This window comes from Schistocerca cancellata, chromosome 1 (genome assembly GCF_023864275.1).
Source record: "Schistocerca cancellata isolate TAMUIC-IGC-003103 chromosome 1, iqSchCanc2.1, whole genome shotgun sequence".
Classification (NCBI taxonomy): Eukaryota; Metazoa; Arthropoda; class Insecta; order Orthoptera; family Acrididae; genus Schistocerca; species Schistocerca cancellata.
Genome location: NC_064626.1, coordinates 537,008,542 through 537,029,514, shown reverse-complemented (window position 1 = coordinate 537,029,514; position 20,973 = coordinate 537,008,542). Strand labels below are relative to the sequence as shown.

The 20,973-nt window shown below is 42.7% G+C and overlaps 1 protein-coding gene across 1 annotated transcript in view; it reads left to right on the top strand.

The window, feature by feature from the left end:
- The window catches only part of LOC126188633 (alpha-amylase 2-like), a 174,049-nt gene that overhangs the window by 26,945 nt on the left and 126,131 nt on the right, over nt 1-20,973 (top strand). The window lies entirely within an intron of this gene.

The following is a 20,973-nucleotide window of genomic DNA, read 5'->3' as shown; positions in this document are numbered from 1 at the left end:
TTCCCTTATCATTTAGCTACAAAATAGCAGGTCAGCAACTGGAAGCAGTTAATTCCATAAATTATCTGGGAGTACGCATTAGGAGTGATTTAAAATGGAATGATCATATAAAGCTGATCGTCGGTAAAGCAGATGCCAGACTGAGATTCATTGGAAGAATCCTAAGGAAATGCAATCCGAAAACAAAGGAAGTAGGGTACAGTACGCTTGTTCGCCCACTGCTTGAATACTGCTCAACAGTGTGGGATCCGTACCAGATAGGGTTGATAGAAGAGATAGAGAAGATCCAACGGAGAGCAGCGCGCTTCGTTACAGGATCATTTAGTAATCGCGAAAGCGTTATGGAGATGATAGATAAACTCCAGTGGAAGACTCTGCAGGAAAGACGCTCAGTAGCTCGGTACGGGCTTTTGTTAAAGTTTCGAGAACATACCTTCACCGAAGAGTCAAGCAGTATATTGCTCCCTCCTACGTATATCTCGCGAAGAGACCATGAGGATAAAATCAGAGAGATTAGAGCCCACACAGAAGCATACAGACAATCCTTCTTTCCACGAACAATACGAGACTGGAATAGAAGGAAGAACCGATAGAGGTACTCAGGGTACCCTCCGCCACACACGGTCAGGTGGCTTGCGGAGTATGGGTTTAGATATAGATGTTGATATCTTATCCTTGGGGTCGTTACCCGCAATGTGTGTTGGCGTCAGTAGAGTATTTTGGCAATCAGCTTCAAATGACGGTTCTCTAAATTTCTTCAATAGTGTTTCTCGAAAAGAACGTCGCCTTCCCTCCAGGGATTCCCTCTTGAGTTCCCGAAGGATCTCCGTGTTGTTCGAACCTACCGGTAAAAAATCTAGCAGTCCGCCTCTCAATTGCTTCGACTTCGTCCTTCAGTCCGACCCGGTAAGGATCCCAAACACTCGAGCAGTACTCAAGAAAAGGTCACACCAGCGTCCACTACGTGTTCTCCTTTACAGGTGAACCACCCTTTCTAAAATTCCCCCAATAAACCGAAGTCGACCATTCACCTTCCCTACTACAGTTCTCACATGCTCGTTCCATCTCGTATTGCTTTGCAACGTTACGTCCAGATATTTAAACGACTTGACAGTGTCAAGCAGGGCACTAGTAATACTGTATCAGAACATTACATATTTGTTCTTCCTACTCATACGCATTAACTTACATTTTTCCACCATCCATAACACCAACTATAAATTTTGCCTAAGTGGTGTTGTATCTTCGTACTGTCATTCAACTTCAACGCCTTACCGTACACCACAGTATGACCAGCAAACAACCGCAGATTGCTGCCCACCCCCTTCCGCCAAATCATTTATGTATGTACAGAACAACTGCGGTTATATCACACTTCTCTTGGGCACTCCTGACGATATCTTTGTCTCTGTTCAACACTCGCCGTCGAGGGCAACATACTGGATCCTATTAGTTAAGAATATTTCGAGCCACATATCTGTGAACTTATTCCATATACTCGTAACTTCGTTAACAGCCAGCAGTAGGGAACCTTGTCAAATGCTTTAAGGAAATCTAGAAATATGTCTGTTGGCTTTCATACACAGTTCGCAGTATGTCACGTGAGACAAGGACAAGCTGAGTTTCGCACGAGCGATGCTTTCTACAACCATGCAGATTCGTGCACATGAGCTTCTCATTCTCAAGGAAGTTTATTATATTCAAACTGAGAATATGTTCAAGGATTCTGCAGCAAACAGAAGTTAAGGATATTGGTCTGTAATTTTCGGGTTAATTCTTTTACTCTTCTTATAGACTGGAGTCACCTGCGTTTTTTTGCAGTCGCTTGGGGCTTTGTGCTGGGCGAAAGATTCAAGGCGAATGCAAGACAGGTAAGGTACCCATGCCGTAGCCTCGTCGACTCGTAAGGAGACTAGGCTGAAATGGGCGTAGTTAATGATAGACCTATACAGGGTGTCTCATACCTTTCGAATACAAATAAGATGGTAAGAAATCCTAAATTGCTTACAGATAAGGATAATGGAATGTAGTCGAATTAAGTCGGGTGATGCTGAGGGAATTAGATTAGGAAATGAGACACTTAAAGTAGTAAAGGAGTTTTGCTATTTGGGGAGCAAAATAACTGAGGATGGTCGAAGTAAAGGGGATATAAAATATAGACTGGCAATGGCAAGGAAAGTGTTTCTGAAGAAGAGGAATTTGTTAACATGGAGTATTGATTTAAGTGTTAGGAAGTCGTTTCTGAAAGTATTTGTATGGAGTGTAGCCACGTATGGAAGTGAAACATGGACGATAAATAGTTTAGCCAAGAAGAGAATAGAAGCTTTCGAAATGCGGTGCTACAGAAGAATGCTGAAGATTAGATGGGTAGATCACATAACTGAAGAGGAGTTTGTGGCACAACTTGACTAGAAGCAGGGATCGGTTGGTAGGACATGTTCTGAGGCATCAAGGGATCACCAATTTAGTACTGGAGGGCAGCGTGGAGGGTAAAAATCGTAGGGGGAGACCAAGAGATGAGTACACTAAGCAAATTCAGAAGGATGTAGGCTGCAGTAGGTACTGGGAGATGAAGAAGCCTGTACAGGATAGAGTAGCATGGAGAGCTGCTTCAAACCAGTCTCAGGACTGAAGACCACAACAACAACAAGGAAGTAATTGTTTAATATTTAGCTTTTTTAGTTTTTAATTGACATGCTGAATTCAGTATTGACGGGAAACTGCTGTTCGTAATTAGAATCACCCTTACGGACACGAAATCCAACGTGGAGTTTCTAGGCTGTCTCTCGTATTCCTTTGAGGTCAAAACTGGCGTGCAACATCATGATGATCTGTCTCCACTGTTTTTTTAGCTGCATTCTCGAAAATACTCTCCGAACTTGACGAACAAAACTTAAAAATACGCCGACATCCCACTGAGAATGGGAATCAGTAGTCTGTTTAGCTGAGCTATTACCACTAACACCACCATCGTGCCGGTCGGAGTGGCCGAGCAGTTCTAGGCGCTCCAGTCTGGAACCGCGCGACCACTACGGTCGCAGGTTCGAATCCTGCCTCGGGCATGGATGTGTGTGATGTCCTTAGGTTAGTTAGGTGTAAGTAGTTCTAAGTTCTAGGGGATTGATGACCTCAGCAGTTAAGTCCCATAATGCTCAGAGCCATTTGAACCATTTTGAACCACCATCGTGTCAAATGTCATAAAACCCGCTAAGATCCAAACCAGCCTGGTGCAGGAAATCGCCAAACAAACGGGCTTACGGATTTATCTGTACAAAACCAAAGACCCGTGTCATAGATGCGATACCATGGCTCCAGAAAAAATATGGAGATATTAGCGGACAGAAAAATTTAAGTACGTTTGCACAAAGAAGTACATCAAGAACGGATAGGCCTTCACGTCTACCAAATACCAAAAACTATCTCAACAGACAATATCTTTCACAGAACATCAGGATAAACCATTATTCTACCAAATATCAAAAGTTATCTCAACGGACAGTATGTTTCTCAGAACATCAGTATAAACCATTATATAATATTTCTGAGGCCAGTGTTTTTGTACGCTGCCGGAACCTGTTTATGAATGCTGGACAGCTTGAACAGCTGGAGAAGAAAGAGCGCAAAATTGTTAGAAGAACAGCGTTCATAAAGAAAAGAACGCACTGTAAAGTAGAAAAAATGGACAGAAATATCTGCAAAAGAGGGACACGATTTTATGGTAACCTGAAACGGACGGGCCGAAACGTTCTGACTGAAAAGGTTTTCAAGCACCAAAGAGACCCTCCAATCATTAGAAATTAGGTTCGAAGAGCTTTTGACAGAGATCTCTTCAGCAAAAAGTTAGCGTCAAAAGATAAAAACGAGGCGAACAATATAAAACAAGACCCAGTGTTTCCAGAACAGAGGAGTGTGAACAAACCTACTCCAAAAAGAAATGAATGCGGGCAGAGGAGAAAGCGTATGTCACTGTCAAATGCAACGTGGCTTAAGATGGACCCATTCGGCATCAAGGAATAAATAAGTAAAGGATAATCAACATATTGTACCTGAAACTGCCTGACAGATTAAAACTGTGTGCTAGACCGGCACTCGAACCCGGGACCTTTTCCTTTCGTGGGCAAGTGCTCTACCAATTATTATTTTCGTTCTGTCAACCTGTTTCTTCGTAATTTGGTCTATGCGGATGTCGCATGATATTCCTTCAATGTCACCGCTAAAAACTTCAGTTTTTTATTGCCCGTGAAAGGCTAAGGTCTTGGATTCGCGTTCCAGTTCAGCACACAGTTTTAACCTGCCAGGAACTTTCATATCAGGGCCACTTTGCTGCGTAGTGAAAATTCACTCTGGAAACGTAACGCACTTAATGAGAGCTATAGATGTATATAGAGTACCTCAAACATTTAGCGCCAATAAGTGGTGGTAGAAAATCAACTTTGAGTTGAAGAACTAATTGACGTGTACAGATATTTATTTTTTAACTGACATAGACGGCTTATATCATATAGCAACAACTGCAGCTCATAATAACTACTCGAAGTAACGTACGTCCGCTTGTCTAAATGTTAACAATCCAGCTGGGCACAAGATGTTGCTGCGCTCTGCCCAATACCCAGTGCTCTGTTGCACAATGTGACACGCGCACAGGAATCTACCAGTCATTTCCCCCTCTGCTTATACTGGGTCTCAATAACCAAAGACTTCATGAAGCCCCAAAGATAAAAATCCACCGTAGGCACATCGCACAGGACTGTGTATTGTCTTTCAAGGTAGCGCCGATGACAGTGATACAGAAACATCAGCAGTTCATGTGCACGTGCCTCAATCACGTCCTAGTATTGTCTAAAATACACACATTAAAAAAAGTTTTGCATCACTCCGGTTCCCAGAACTCCTGAAGTTAGACGTTGATTGTGGATATTGTATCACAGACACAGTCAACAGGGGAAGTGTCCAGGTGTCTCGGAGTTAACCAAAGCGATGTTTTTCGGACATGGAGGAGATGCAGAGAGACAGGATCTGTCAATGACATGCCTCGCTCAGGCCGCCCAAGGGCTACTACTGCAGTGGATAACCGCTACCTATGGATTATGGCTCGGAGTAACCCTGACAGCAATGCCACCATGTTGAATAATGCATTTCGCGCAGCCACAGGACGTCGTGTTACGACATAAACTGTGCGCAATAGGCTGCATGATGCGTAACTTCACTCCCGACGTCCATGGCGAGGTCCATCTTTGCAACCACGGTACAGATGGGCCCAGCAACATGCCGAATGAACTGCTCAGGATTGGCATCACGTTCTCTTCACCGATGAGTCTCACATATGCCTTCAAGCAGACAATTGTCAGGGACTTGTTTGGAGGCAACCCGGTCAGGCTGAACGCCTTAGACACACTGTCCAGCGAGTGCAGCAAGGTGGAGGTTCCCTGCTCTTTTGGGGTGGCCTTTATGTGGGGCCGACGTACGCCGCTGGTGGTCATGGAATGAGCCGTAACGGCTGTAGGATACATGAATGGCATCCTCCGACCGATAGTGCAACCATATCCGCAGCATACTGGCGAGGCATTCGTCTTCACGGAGGACAATTCGCGCCCCCATCGTGCACATTTTGTGAATGACTTCCTTAAAGATAACTACATTGCCCTACTAGAGAAGCCAGCATGTTCTCCAGGCATGAGCCGTATCGAACATGCCTGGGGTTGAAAAGGGCTGTTTATGGACGACGTGACCCACCAACCACTCTGAGGGATCTACGCTGAATCGCTGTTGAGGAGTGGGACAATCTGGACCAACAGTGCCTTGATGAACTTGCGGATAGTATGCGACGACGAATACAGGCATTCGTCAATGCAAGAGGACGTGCTGCTGGGTATTAGAGGTACCGGTGTGTAGAGCAATCAGGACCACCACCTCTGAAGGTCTCGCAGTATGGTGGTACAGCATGCAATGTGTGGGTTTCATGAGCAATAAAAAGGGCGGAAATGATGTTTTATGTTGATCTCTATTCTAATTTTCTATACAGGTTGCGGAACTCTCGGAAACGAGGTGATCCAAAGCTTTTTTTGATGTGTGTACTTATTCCAAGTACTGGTTCTTGCCTCAAAATACTCAGTTTAGAGCCGTCTACAGTCTGTATAATTTTGAGACTTTAGATCTGGAACACCCTGTAGGTAACAAAATATAAGGTGATACACGAGTGGCGTTCAATAAGTAACGCAACACATTTTTTTCTGAAAGAAGGTTGGTTTTATTCAGGATTCCAATACACCATATTATTCCCCCCTCTTTTGCCCACAAAACCCTGTTTTTCAACACAATCTCCGTTCAATGTCACGGCCTTATGCCATCTTACTAGGAGGGCCTGTATGTCTTATGGTAGCACTCTACTGGTCGACATCTGAGCCAACGTCATGCTGCATCAATAACCTTCCCATCATCCACGTACAGCTTCCCGCGAGATGCAATTCCTCACAGATGGTCATTCATTGCTCTTGGGGTCTTCTGTTAGACAGCGAGGAACCCAGCGGGTAGACACCCTCGATTACACCAGCTGGTGGACTAGTGTGGTACGACCACCAACGGAGACGTCCAGTTGTGCAGCGAAGTGTTCATTGATCACATCTAATGAGAGTGTCCGCACGTTCCAACACTGCAGGAGTCACCACTGTGTGCGGCCGGCCGGCAAGGAGTACATCAGACAGGTTTGTGCGACCTTGTTGCTATGATCACAGACACCTCGCCCAACGAGTCGTCGTGCTTTTGTTCACTGTCAGGTCTCCGTAGACATTCTGCAAAAGCCTCTAAATATCTGCGATGCCCTGGATTTTTCCGTGAAAAGAAACTCAGTGAAAGCTCTCTGCTTGGAACCTGCCTCCATTACCGACGCCATTTTGAAGGGTAAGTGTAGCGCCTCCTCCTGTCGGAGCTTCATGAAACTACAGGGGCTGGAACTAGAATATTCCATGGTGGCCCACAATAAATTCCAAATTTTATTAGCTGAAACAGACCGAGAAGAAAATGTTGTCTTACTTACCGAACGCACCCCATATTGAATATCATCTCCTAAATAACTCGCACCCACTGATTGCATATAATTACGTAAATTACGCAAATTTAGTAATTAATAATACGTACAGTGCATGATACACATACACTGATGAGCCAGAACATTATGACCACCTGCTTAATACTTTGTTTGTCCGTTTTTGGAACGAGATACATTACTGATCCTGTGTATCAGGTATCCGACAATTTCTTGGTAGATTTGTGGAGGTATGTGGCATTAGATATTTACTCACAGACTATGTAATTCGGGTAAATAACAGGCCGCTGATCTACGTACGCGGTGATGGCACCCGATAATGACAAAGGTGGGTTCCGTAGGATTTACATGAGGCGAATCTGGTGTTCGACACATCGATATGAGTTCACTATAATACTCCCCAAACCACCATAGCACGGTTCTGGATCCGTTATTTGGACCATTATACTGCTGACAAATAATTTCGCCGCCGAGGAAGACATCAAGCATGAAGGGATGCAGGTGGTTCACAGCTGTCAGCATCTTCGATTACTACCACAGGTCCCACGAAAGCGCAGGATAATGTATCCCATAGCCTAATACTGCTCCCACCAGCCTGCGTCCTTGGCGCACTGTACGTTTCGGGCCGCCGTTCACCTCGATGACGGAGACGACCATCGAACTAGTGTAGCAAAATGGTTATTCACCCGAAGAGCCGACACGTTTCTATTGATCGACGGTCGAATCTCAATGGCCCATGCCCACTGCAATCGCAATTGACGATGTCGTTGGGTCAACATGTGAACACGTAGGAGTGGCCTGCTGCGGAGCTCCATGTTCAACAATGTACAATGAACGGTGTGTTCTGAAACACTTGTGCGTGCACCAGCATTGTGCTCTTTCGGCAGAGATGCCGGAAATACCTACCTGTTCTACTTTAAAAAGTAGATAAGCTTCCGAGCCCCAAGTTCTGTGAAGATGACGTTCAACCATTTAGCGCCTAGTGGTAGTTTCACTGCCCTGCTACCTCTTTCCATGAAGGTACACGACTTTAGCACGTGAACATTCGACCAGCTTCTCCGTTTTCGAGATACTCGTTTACAGGCACTGCATAATGATAACGTGCCCCTTGTCAAAGTCGCTTATCTTAGTGGATTTCCCACTTGCATCCCCTATCTTCGTTAGGGTGATACCCCGTCCGTGTCTGTTCCGCTTATGTCCAGTGCTTTTTTTACCGCCTCACGTGCCCGCTAGGTCACCCGGTGGCATCCAAAGTCGCAGTGGGCGGTGGTCATGATCTTTTGGCTCATCAGTGTGTGTCTCATATGCAGTAAATGACAACAAAATTGGTCGTCACCTCCTCCAGCTGCAGTATAGTAGTTCTAAAAGGCCAGTCCAGTCGCAAGTAGCAGGCTTTAACGTCCTATGCTATGGTCAATAGCTTGAAACGTTCTCCTGTCGGTGCTGAAATCTGGAAATCACTCCCGATACAAACATCGAGCCGTGGGCTCATTATCGTATGCTAATCCACGCAACTACCGATTCTGCAATTGAGTATGCTTCCATTGCATTGTACCAGGAATTGGCATTATTAAACAGTTACATATTAGACAGTTACGTTTTAGCCGAGTCCGTAATTATTATTTAGACAGTAGGCGCTGCACGTAAGTATGGCAATGAATACAGTAACATGTCAAGAGAAGCAATGACGTGAGTCACGTGTCAACATTACTCTTGCGAAAAGGAATATAAAAAAACTGGCGGCAAACGTAAGAACTACAACTTTACCATACGCAACGAAGACGGTAGTCAGATCACTTCATGTCACATAGAGTTTCTTGTAGTATACCGCTGCGTTCTTTTCCGAATCGTTCCTCATTATTAACGTACCATGAAGAGCTGTAGAAATTCTATATGAGAGGGAGCGTCCCCAGAATGTTGTCCACATAAAGTGTTTTCTTATATACGTTGGAATGTGACATGGAGCTTTGTTAAACCCATTAAGGTACACTGACATATGTTTATCCCATTTCTTCAGGGCACGATCCCACCATCCCAACCAGTTAACGTCAGTCAGTGTTGGAATAAACATGTACGGCACTACCCTACTGGTCACCTCTTTATTCGTCTTTCGCACGGTTATTCTTTTACGTGACAACTCTTATAGACTCTTACATAAAAAAAACGTTATTTAACAGTCTACATCTTCGTTCTTTATGTCTGTTTATTTAGTGACCCTGCCAACAAACACATTCCTCCCAATAGACCATTTTGTTGATACGGTCACTGTAGAACGTTTGACTTTCTTGACGGACACACCTCACCTCTGCTTACATCACTTCATCACTATCAAAGGGAAGTCCTCAAAGGCGTTCTTCAAGTTTTGCAAACAGATGAAAATGGGATCGAGCCAAGTCGGGCGTGTATAGAGGATGATGGATGGCAGTGAACCCGTGTCGGATTGTAGCAGATATCGCAGCACTCATTCGTGGTCTGTTCTCACACACCGACAAAGTTATGCTGTGCACCGCCATATTAGATGCTACGACTAAGGAGGTTACACCGCCAGAGCGTTGCAACTTGCGCCAGGCCGCCGCCGAGTGGCCGCGCGGTTTAGGGCGCCATGCCACGGATTGCACGGCCCCTCCCGCTGGAGGTTCGAGTCCTCTTTCGGGCGTGGATGTGTGTGTTGTTCTTAGCATAAGTTAGTTTAAGTAGTGTATAAGTCAAGGGACCGATGACCTCAGCAGTTTGGTCCCTTAGGAATTCACACACATTTGAACATTTTGAACTTGCATCAGTGTAGCGGGAAAGTCGACCGAGTAATGTGTAGGAGATGTAATACTTAAACTCATATTAAGAACAGAATTAAAAAATCGGATGCGTTACTTTTCAGCAGGCGCACCTATGTTTCTCTAGTACAGTGTGCTTGTGAAGCGTTTTGAAGAAACTGAAGCTCAAGTGTTACAACTGAGCATTTTTGACCTATCTACCGTAGCTGAGTCCAACGGTTTAGATTATGTACACTCTTTGACATAAAACTTGACCGGCGGCCGGCCGCTTCAGAGGCTAAGTCCGCGGCGATCGCGACATGGGACAAAGAAACTGGCCAACTCGCTAATTCTCTAAGTCCGGTTATCTGCACAATCTGACAACACTGTAGACTGCGGCACTTCCTGGAGGAAAACTTGTCCCAAGATAGAGGGACTCTAGGCTGATTACGCCTGTGGTCTAGTGGTAGCGTGCGTTGTTTCTGCTCATAATGTCAGTGGATCGAGAGCAGCTGGCATAAAATATTTTTATAGCCTCTTCTGTCTGAATGCTGAAGACGTGAATGTAATGGTAGCGCAGATTCAATCTATTTCGCTTTGTGACACACCGATATCAAAATTTTATCTAGTAACGATTTTGCGGCAGATTTCCTGCAGACTGTCCTCCTCTGGACGCCGTATGCGGCAAAGCTCCGGGATCCATTTGCTGGCTACTGGCAGCGGCCGTGGCGACAGCAGCGGCGCTGCACTCCCCCGTTCTTTATCGAAAGCGCCTGCTACCGCTCATCGCTTTTGATGATTTAAAACGCTTTATTATTAAATGTTGCTCCACAGAAAATTTCTACAATTTCCATTCACGCTCAAAAGCAACGGAGACAGACGCCCTGATTAGTAGGCGGGTAATCGGCAAGAGCTGAGTATGGCCCGAAATTAATTTTATAGACTGGGACGAAATTAAACCACCTCACTACATTCTATGAATTTATAAATGCTTCATACCTCGTTTCTTTTCCTTTCAAACTTAATTATTTGTGCAACTTTTGGTCAATGTTTGGATGTTTTCGTCAAGCCAGAGTGAGCGTCTGTGGTGTAAAGTGTATTACAGTTCTTGTTTGATTCCTTATGGTAAGTCTATGCGATAAACTGTGTGAATACCTTGCAATGCATGCTCTGTAGCAGTGCAGGCACACTGCACATTTGGAGTTCCATGTATGGGTTCATGAAGTATTTATTGTTGATCGGAAGTGATAGTTAAGGTCATCAGATTTAAACCAGAAAAATTTGTCGTTTTGAAGGTTTCAGAGAACGGAAAGGAATTGCTAACGCCGGTGTTAGAAAACGTCTACAGTTAAACGCTATTGCAAAAATTTAGAAGATGTGAACTATATTAATGAACATGTGCACTTCATAAACAACCTCTGACATGTTAGACCTATATGACGAACAAAGCTCAAATTTATATCGTTGACAGTCGGTTTGAATCTTTTCAGGACCTATTTTACAGTGAAGCACCTTGGAATTTGCAAAGCAGAAATCCATGATATTAACTTAATTTACTAAGTCGAAATCGGACGAAGATTGATGTTTAAAGGCATTCTTCAGATTTCGCATAAGAAATTTTTACTAGCAGTTTGCAACTCCATTAATTAAAATGGAAAATAAAAGGTTTTAGTCAGCGGCTTCTACCGTGATTCGAACTTATAGTACAAGCACTGCAACGCACAAGGGAACCTCTGAGCTAACGACACATTGGCGGCCAGGGGCGGACTATAGTCACTGCGATGTTGCCTGAGCCTCAAAACGCAACCTTAAACACAGAAACAGAGGAGGTGGAGATTACTGTTTTAACGTCCCGTCGACAACGATGTCATTAGAGACGGATCACAAGCTCGGATTAGGGAAGGATGGGGAAGGAAATCGGCCGTGCCCTTCCTAAGGAACCATCCCGGCATTTGCCTGAAGCGATTTAGGGAAATCATTGAAAACCTAAATCAGGATGGCCGGGCGCGGGATTGCACCATCGTCCTCCCGAATGCACACACAAACAGGTGTTACTTATGTGAAGAACGCCGTTCTTGGAGTCCAGAAATTAAATATACTTTCTAATTGTGTCATCTTGCAGTGGATTATATCGTACGAGTCTTCGATGTGGAAAACGAATGTTAAGTGAATTTAGCGAGGTAACGCCGACCTACACCCGGAAGTAAATGCACTATCAGAGTGTTGACAAATACTTGCTACGACGCTGCCATTTCTCGGCTCTCTGACGAGGCAGCTCTTCAGCGAAATGCTTGCCGTGATTCTCCGATACGGTTCTTCAGAGTGGAGACGCGCGCGCACGTTTGGTTTTTATGCGGCGTTCTCCCCTGGTGGTTTCTGACGTCGCCTTGTGGGCTATGTATACATATGAGACATTCAATTATCATTAATCCAGAATGATACAAGTTTCAGCTTCCGGCGTGGAAGAAGGCTGTTGACGCCATTATATCATTTCAACGTAGGGAAAGCAAAACGGATCATTCAATGTTTCTCATTCAACATAAAGCATGTGAGATAAATTTCCGTAACGTTCATAATCATCTAAAAATACAAACGAAGTAAAAATACACCGGAATCTTATTCGAATTGAATATAATGTAAGATACCAAACGCTTTGCACCTCGATGTCGAATTTGTCCACTTGCAATCGTTTGCAGCATGCACATAGATTGTCATGATTACCACGAGAATGAAGAAATATGTTGGTAAGGATGGAAGCAAGAAGAGACGCAGTCAACAAATATTCTATTCCTCATGGCATTCATTTCATTTGACACGTAAGAAGAGGTAAAGCGGGAATTTACTTTCGTTAACACGAAAGATATGCCGCACATATTGATAACGAGGAAGTCTGCGTCTTCATACGTTTCCTCCTTGAAATCTGTATGCTCTATTATATACTAAGTAGCCCGATCATTGTTTCAGTAATGTTACCCTCTTGTTTGACCCCGTAACGATGAACAGATTCCAAATGCATGTCTCTGCGTGAAAGTAGCTGTTCGAACCCTTCCTGGGTTGTTTTTTGTGTTTTATTGCTTGGAATTCCTGAAGCAGACCACTGTGCCTTCCCCCCTCGTGGGTTAGGTCTCAAAACTAAACCACTTTGTATCCAATGGCATAATTTATTCATACAGCATCAGCATAAGACTCTTGCGAGTGAGAGAATGACAATAACAATCGCAACAAGAACAAGCAAATAATGAATGATGTTTATTCCAACGCAGAAAGAGAATGGCTTTAAATATAAAAATCTATATCTATATCCATATCTATTGATCTTTGAGTTGGCACAATGAAAATATATTCTTAGCATTTAGTTACTGAATTTAGTTCTGGATGTTTGCAGAGAAAAGGAAAAGTCGGTACTTCTCGCTAGTGTAATATAATGTGAACCAGCAACTACCCTTTCCTTAGAACACGACTCAAGCAGGTCCTCAAGTAGGCACTGCTGCACTCTGTTCCCTGACATTGCTCTGATGACGGTTAATGCAGATAGTTCCGATTATGAAATACAAAACGTATTGCAGGTTAGTTCGTAGGATAGTAACATTAAATTTGCGTTGTAGGCGGCACATGAACGTGACGACTATCCATATTACTCATCAATATAAAAAGACAGTATTTTGGGAATTTAGCAGGATTACTCAAAATGAATTCTGAAATTGGGTGACTGACCGCACAGGTGCTAAACGTCGTCAAGAGTATACGATGTCCTAATCGCATTAGGAATATGAAGATCGTCTTCGACAGCTCGCAACTTTCACATAGCTAACCCCACCCTACTCCAGACAGCTCTCGGTGGAGTTGCACTACGTTGCCGATGTTATGGAAGGCCTTCAAACCGACAACAGACCACATATTGAAAAATACAAGCGAATTCTCTTGCAGCGTAAGCTTATTGTAACTAATCTAAAAATAATTGGAGAGGAACATTGTCCTATTCAAAAAAGTAAAATGTTACACACTGTTGACGTCAAACGGACATTATCTATGTCCTGTCTTGTGTCCTACTCATCTATAATATCAAGTGTACTATGAAAATGATTATATATAATGGATTATAAGGTAATGCATTGATACCAGATGGTGGGGGCCGGCCGATGTGGCCGTGCGGTTCTAGGCGCTTCAGTTTGGAACCACGTGACCGCTACGGTCGCAGGTTCGAATCCTGCCTCGGGCATGGATGTGTGTGATGTCCTTAGGTTAGTTAGGTTTAAGTAGTTCTAAGTTCTAGGGGACTGATGACCTTGGAAGTTAAGTCCCATGGTGCTCAGAGCCATTTGATCTATTTACCACAAAATGACATTAAAAATTTAAGTTATTCACGAGCAGCTAGTTGAGAATATGTATGAACATTAAATGACACGACGAACCGTCATGTTCTGCATATGGATTCATACCCAGCTCATGCAGACTAAGGAAAGATTTCGTGACTGACGGAAACTAACAGTCATTCCTGATTAGGCATACAGAGAGTGATATACCTCGATTTTAGACAGTATCAGTTAGCAAATATCAACTTTAAATTGCATAACGCAAACATTTTTAACAGACGCGAATTCCTACCCAGCATCTATTGTCCCTGTTAACGAACTACGAGAGATGTTAAATATTGCTTCTTCACAAGTAACTTACTTGAAATGCCGTGAGGTAAAGCTGTGTGTTGGACACGGATTCGAACCCGGAACCTAATCGGATTGCTATCGAAGCACAGTCAAATGTGACATATCGGAATTTCGCGGCAGTAACTAGATGTTATAACTGAAATGACGAGACGAAAAATTAATTTTTTCCTTCCCAGGACTCCAACCCGGCACCTATCGCTGTTATATTCTAGAGAAAACTAACGTTAAATATGGGTTTGTTGCACCAGCAGTGACATGTGAGCATGTTTGAACTGAAATAATATGACGAAGAGTTCAGCGCTCACTGGGAACAACATATCGTTGTTGACTACACACAAAGAGACGTCAGCTACCGAATTTTTCTCCACCAGCTGCTCAGAATAGCATCTTGAACTTACAGTCATCTCGCAAATAGTTCTGTGTCTCACTGGGAGTTAAAAACGTCAGATATCGTTAGTGTGACAGCGAATGAAAATACATTAAAAATCAAAATTATTATCCACCAGCAGACAGGTGTTCTCATGCTAGAGCTTGATAATACATAATTAAATCTTTAGTGCCGGGCCAGGATTCGATCCCATTCACGCATAATATGTGAAGGTGTTGAGGAATCTGCAGTTTTGAACAAACAACAAATTGTAGCCGAGCTGTATTGCCACGAAGGGATCAAATTCCGCGTTAAGGGCGGTCTGAGTTGCATTCCCAGTTCAGAACCAATTTTATCGACATACAGAAGCTCAAATAAAAGATGGAATAAGTGTCCTGTGACCATACATAGCGTTTGTGTCGTCACTTGAAATAAATAACTAGTATAAGAAAGGTTACTGGTGGTAGAGTTTCTACATGTCGCCACTCCAGACTTTATTGTGGTTCAACCTACCGTCTACTTGGTAAAGAAGGAATATCATCTTTCATGTGAATTTTCAGACCACGCAGCCATTATATCTCCTTCACTTGGTGTAGCCAGGAGAGAATGGAATCTGTCTCTCCCTATCTAAAATCATTGACAGAAGTGGGAATCGAACCCAGACCGCCGGTCGCGGTGGTCTAGTGGTTCTAGGCGCGCAGTCGGGACCCGCGGGACTGCTACGGCCGCAGGTTCGAATCCTGCCTCGGGCATGGATGTGTGTGATGTCCTTAGGTTAGTTAGGTTTAAGTAGTTCTAAGTTCTAGGGGACTGATGACCACAGAAGTTAAGTCCCATAGTGCTCAGAGCCATTTGAACCATTTTGAACCCAGACCATAGGTATAACAACCTACCATCCGCCCAACAGACCACGAAATCCTCTTCTCTGCGAGTCATTTTTCTATCGTAACGCAGTTGTTCCACACTGGATGAGAATTCTGACACACAGGCTCCCTGTAGTAATTTGCAGCATGTTCAGTAAATTCATTTACTTGGTTGACCGAATCACCATGAACTAGCTGCCTCGGCTACCCAGTGCATACATTCGACTATTTTGTAATCACAGAAATAAAATCACGTTACTGCCACCTACACACAACTGCCAACATTGTAGGATGCAGAAGTTTAAATAAGAAGTGTTCCTTTTCACTTGAGCTATTCTATTGCGCTATCTGTTACTAGGAAACGTCGTTCAGTCCAAAAGAAAAGCTGTAACTGTTTGTCTCTCAGAAGTCAAGACATGGCCATATGCATAATCTCACAGTGCTGTGGAATCCAAAAGTTCTGGAGGAATAGTTGCCGAGCTCTGGAGCTGTTGTAGTTCCGTGTCAGCTTGCAGCATAGATAAGATGTCGCGAGTTCGAATACATTCAGTGCTACATTTTTTAAAACGCAATTCTGCTCTCTGCTGAAGTTATCAATCTAATGGAACTTTGAACAAATTCCCTTCACTTCTCAACCCAAAGTAGTCGCATGTGGAAAAAGGACTAACTACTGTGACTTTTGTCCTATTCAGGTTTAATAGACAGCAGGCAGCAGATGCATCTCGAAGATGTGCAGGGAGAGCGCATCGTGCCATAATATGTCAGAAAAGTATTTTCTACATTAGCCGTCGTGTGGTAGTGATATTTTATTCTTCTTCAAACTTTGATTGACAGCTTTAACTCAGAACAAATTTTCTACATGCATGTAATCAATAAACTGCATGTGCATTGTCAGACTGTCATAGGTAACATCAGAGAATTCGCATATATCGTTGATGATTAATTTCTCTCTCATGTTTACTATTGTTTTAACAACACTAAAGGAAACCTTACGAAAATTGTGCACTGTATTATAAGAAATGAAATAAAACTAACGATGATAACCTTACGACGAAAGTATCTGTACACAAGCATGCCTCTATCGACACGAATTAGTAAAATACTACTCACTTAGATTTTGATAGGGTCTGTGTTTAATTGGTATGCTGTGTCATACTCAAGAGGTATGCAAATGTGGCATTTCATAAATATAGTTACGTATTCCTAGAAACCCAAAATTCGCTTGTCAGCAGCGGAAAGAGGCGTTACCTGTTGTGCAGCATTGTAAGTTTTTCAACATTGCACTATGAGCTGAAAGCATTTTCTTGCGATTTCCGTATTGATGTTTGATCTGACTGCTTGTAGCTCTTTCACAGAAGGGATAAAAACGTTTCAGTCAGTGAGACTGGAACTGCGAACCGTAACAGACGCTGTTTCACATGTCAGCACGTTACCACAGAGCTGGCGAGGGGGTATGGGTCTCAGCTTCCTATTACGACGGCAATAGTAACTAGAACTCGTAAACCGCTATTTAAAGGTCGAGATTAGTTGCAATTTCCACCTGCAACGACTTTCTTGGGCTGAAAACCGTAAATTTTCAATCTTTTGTTACCCTTCAAGCTATAATAACTCAGATTATTCAATGGAAATGACAGGTAAAATCAAGTGAACTTTGAGGCTTAATTCCGTGCACACCAGGAAATAACTCGTCGATCACAGAGTTGCCAAACATACGTTGCCTTGTTGCCAAATCTCAGTTACAGTACCAGCAGGAAGAAGACGAACCGATGTGATCCTACAGCGGTCTGGGAAGTGACCATAGCTGGTGTCTCCAAGTCGCGGCTGCTACGGCCTGGAATACGTAATGCGTCTGATTCGCTTTCTGTAACTAGGTTTAGGGACTGGAGTGTAGTTACTAATAATACTCAGAACTGACTGCAAACTGAGCATCATAAATCAGTAACTCTCATTGTTGTTTTTATATTTCTTTCGTAAGTGCACTCAAAACTAAGAAAGTCATTCACAGGCGTTTTCCTGCCTCGCCGATAGTCGAGCAGAACATACAAATAAAAATAAAAAAGAATGTGTGTGTGTGTGTGTGTGTGTGTGTGTGTGTGTGTGTGTGTGTGTGTGTGAGAGAGAGAGAGAGAGAGAGAGAGAGAGAGAGAGAAATAAAAAGCAATGAGAGAGTGTGTAAAAAATTGTTGTAAAGAAATTGAATCATGGTATTTAAAGAAATCTTTCATTAAAATGACACGTTCCACATCATTACGAAATGTCGTATTCATGATCTATGGAACAAGAGTTAATCTAATGTAATGTAATCTAATCTAATCACATCATATTGATTATTAGCCATGAAGAGTCATGAACTACCGAAAGTTTTGCCAATACCAGTAACCAAATCTAAACTTGAAAATAAAAGACGACAATTTTTGTAATAAACCGTGACTCCTATCAAGACCCTTTCATCCCTGTTATCTAACCACGAAAGATGTCTGATATACCTCCATTCTAAAGTAACAAAGTGTGCATGCATTTAAAGATGAAGTGCATGATGTGAAGTTCTGTGACGGAGATACGAACCCAACACGTAATCCGATTGTTAACTAAGAAAAATCAAATGTTACGTATCGGTTTTTCTTACGAGCCGCTAGGTGTCTGAATCTAAAATAAGGATACAAACTTTTGTGCCTAAGCGACAATCGAACTGCACACCTACCGCGCATCCACGAATATAGCTTAAGTATCAGTTGCTTACTCATGAACAGTAAGATGTGTGCGTGTTTGACCAGAAATAACGACACCTGTTGCGATTGTTGGCAACACATGAACAGACATTGAAATTGCGCGTTAATTTTCACTAGCAGGTGGGTGTGCACTTGATAAAGCTAGAAATGAAATTATGAATATTTTTGTACTGGATCAGGTTTCAGACCCACATACTTACCTTTGGAAGAGAGCTAGAGAAGATTGCAGTCTTGGGAAAAGGAACGAAATGACTGAACTATACTGTTCCGAGAGATTCAGATCCTCGAAAGAGGAGATACGAATTCGAATCACAGTCCAGCACCAAATTTTTAAACGTCTCTAGTTCAATCAAGTACAAGTAAAATAAGAGCCCTGTCCCTTTAAATGGCTATCGGTTCATCAAATAAAATAAAATTTTCTAATGTAAGTAAGTTTACTGGCGACTGTATTTCTGTTTACCATGACTTCCGCTTTGTCATTTCCCAACGAAAACTGGCTCTGCTCAGTTGGTTATGAAGGAACGTGATGTTTAATGCGGATTCTGGATTATAACGTCTTTCTCTTGAGGTTACCAGAGGTAAAATAAATCTGTTTGTGCCTCTTAAAAGTAAATGCCTGAACCCACGCATTGCACCTGTGATAGCTCGTTCCACCAGACCATTGTGGCCACATTACCCAGCCCCAGGAGTGTGCTGTAACGGATGATGTGCTTAGCTTACAAAATTAGTCACGGTGGAAAAAATGCGAGTCTATTAAATGGTCAAGTAGAAGCAAGCTTCTGACGCAGAGATTATGCTATTCTCATGTCAGCAGGATGTAAAGACTCTTCTAGGCATCATAGGCTGGATGTGAAGCCATTTTGATTTTTCACAAATTCAGCAAATTTCTTAGTTCGAGAAAATCCACTGTGAAGTGTGAAGTTGCCGGATAATTCGATTATTACTGTTATTATTACTATCATTTTATTCGTACCGCTGATGGAACACGACCGTAGTCTTGAGATAAAACGCGAGACCAGCTAATAAGACGTCTGGCGACCGAAAGCACATATCGACAGAATTTTTATCGCCCCTTTCCTCTCGGTGCTGAAGCTATGAGTGTAATTCAAGCGAATCTACAATATCATATTAGCTGGTCTCGCGTTTAACCTCAAGACTACGGTCGTAGTCTAGAGTAATGTACTAAGACTGGAGTCAAGACTTCCTCTGGGAAGTGCCGCAGTCTACATGTTGCTAGATCGAGCATATTGCCAGACATAGAATTCTGAGAGGAGCATGACTGTATTGTCCACCTTACGTGAACGACTCGGCGGTCAATTTTTTGGTCTGAGACTGTATCTACAACACATATTGCTCGCTTAAGACCCAGAAGAATTTAAAAAAAAGTAGTTTATGAGAGCAACGTTAACCATAGCGTTCGAAGTATTCATAGTATTGTATACGTGTGTGTAAACGCCTTCCAGTGATCACTCAAGAAAGACAAGGATACACAGTCTAGCTTCAATATTATAAATACGCCTCAGTTTGTGGATGAACTCAGACTTAAGTTGATAATAATTTTGAAAATATAGCAGCACTGTACCCATTGGTGTTAAACTCGTTTTCAACCAATGATTCCCACAGCTACAGGGATACTACTTGTGATACCTCTTAGACAAAATACTTAAGCAGTGTTATAAGACGAAAAGATCAACCTGACACAAACTGTGGGAAGTTTGTTTTACAACCTTCGTACCTGGATATTGAGCTTTTTCCTATTTGAGATATCTGTGAACGTTGCTGCTTAAGACGATTTAAGCAGAAAATAAATTCCCTCAGCTTCGACAATGTTTAAAGAAATCGTCTTATCGGCACTAAATCGTGATTTGTCATTTGTTTACCGGCTGTACTCTTCCGTATTTTGCCGGTTGGAAGGCGAAAGCTTATTGACAAATTTCACACAGAAATTACTGTTACAGTGTACTTATGGAGCCAAATGAGTCAATTGCGTATTTTCCGGTGAGAAAGAGCACTGGCAAACAGTCTTCGCTACATTAGGTTATTTAAACTGGTGTCACTCTGAGCTAGAATTTATGGTCAGCGACTAAGTGTAAGGTCAACGTTTCGGATGCGAGTTTTGCGACTGTGAAATACTTTTATACATTATAGAAGCGAATATTAAATGTGCACTAATATTGCGAAAATTTTGTACTTGGACAGCTTAGAATGAAAATACTTCTGTTTATTGCAAAGGGAAACAATAGATTTTCTAACACACTGTCTGTCATACACTACTTGAAACAGGTCATGTCGACCAAATCATGTGGAAGAACTAACAGCAACGTATATCGGAAGGCAGTAAGATCTCTTGCCTTTTGGTTTGTCAGTACTCGATAGCCACTTCTAGGCGAAAGTAAATGAAGAAAGGCAGTGCGTTTTTGTTACCAAGTAACGTCTTCGTCAATTACTTTAGTTATAATGTAATCTACGAGTAATTGCTGGTGTTTGATATTAACATGAAAAGGATTCCGTAGACAGGGAAAGAACCTGTTCTTGGGAAACTACTTCTATAGTGACCA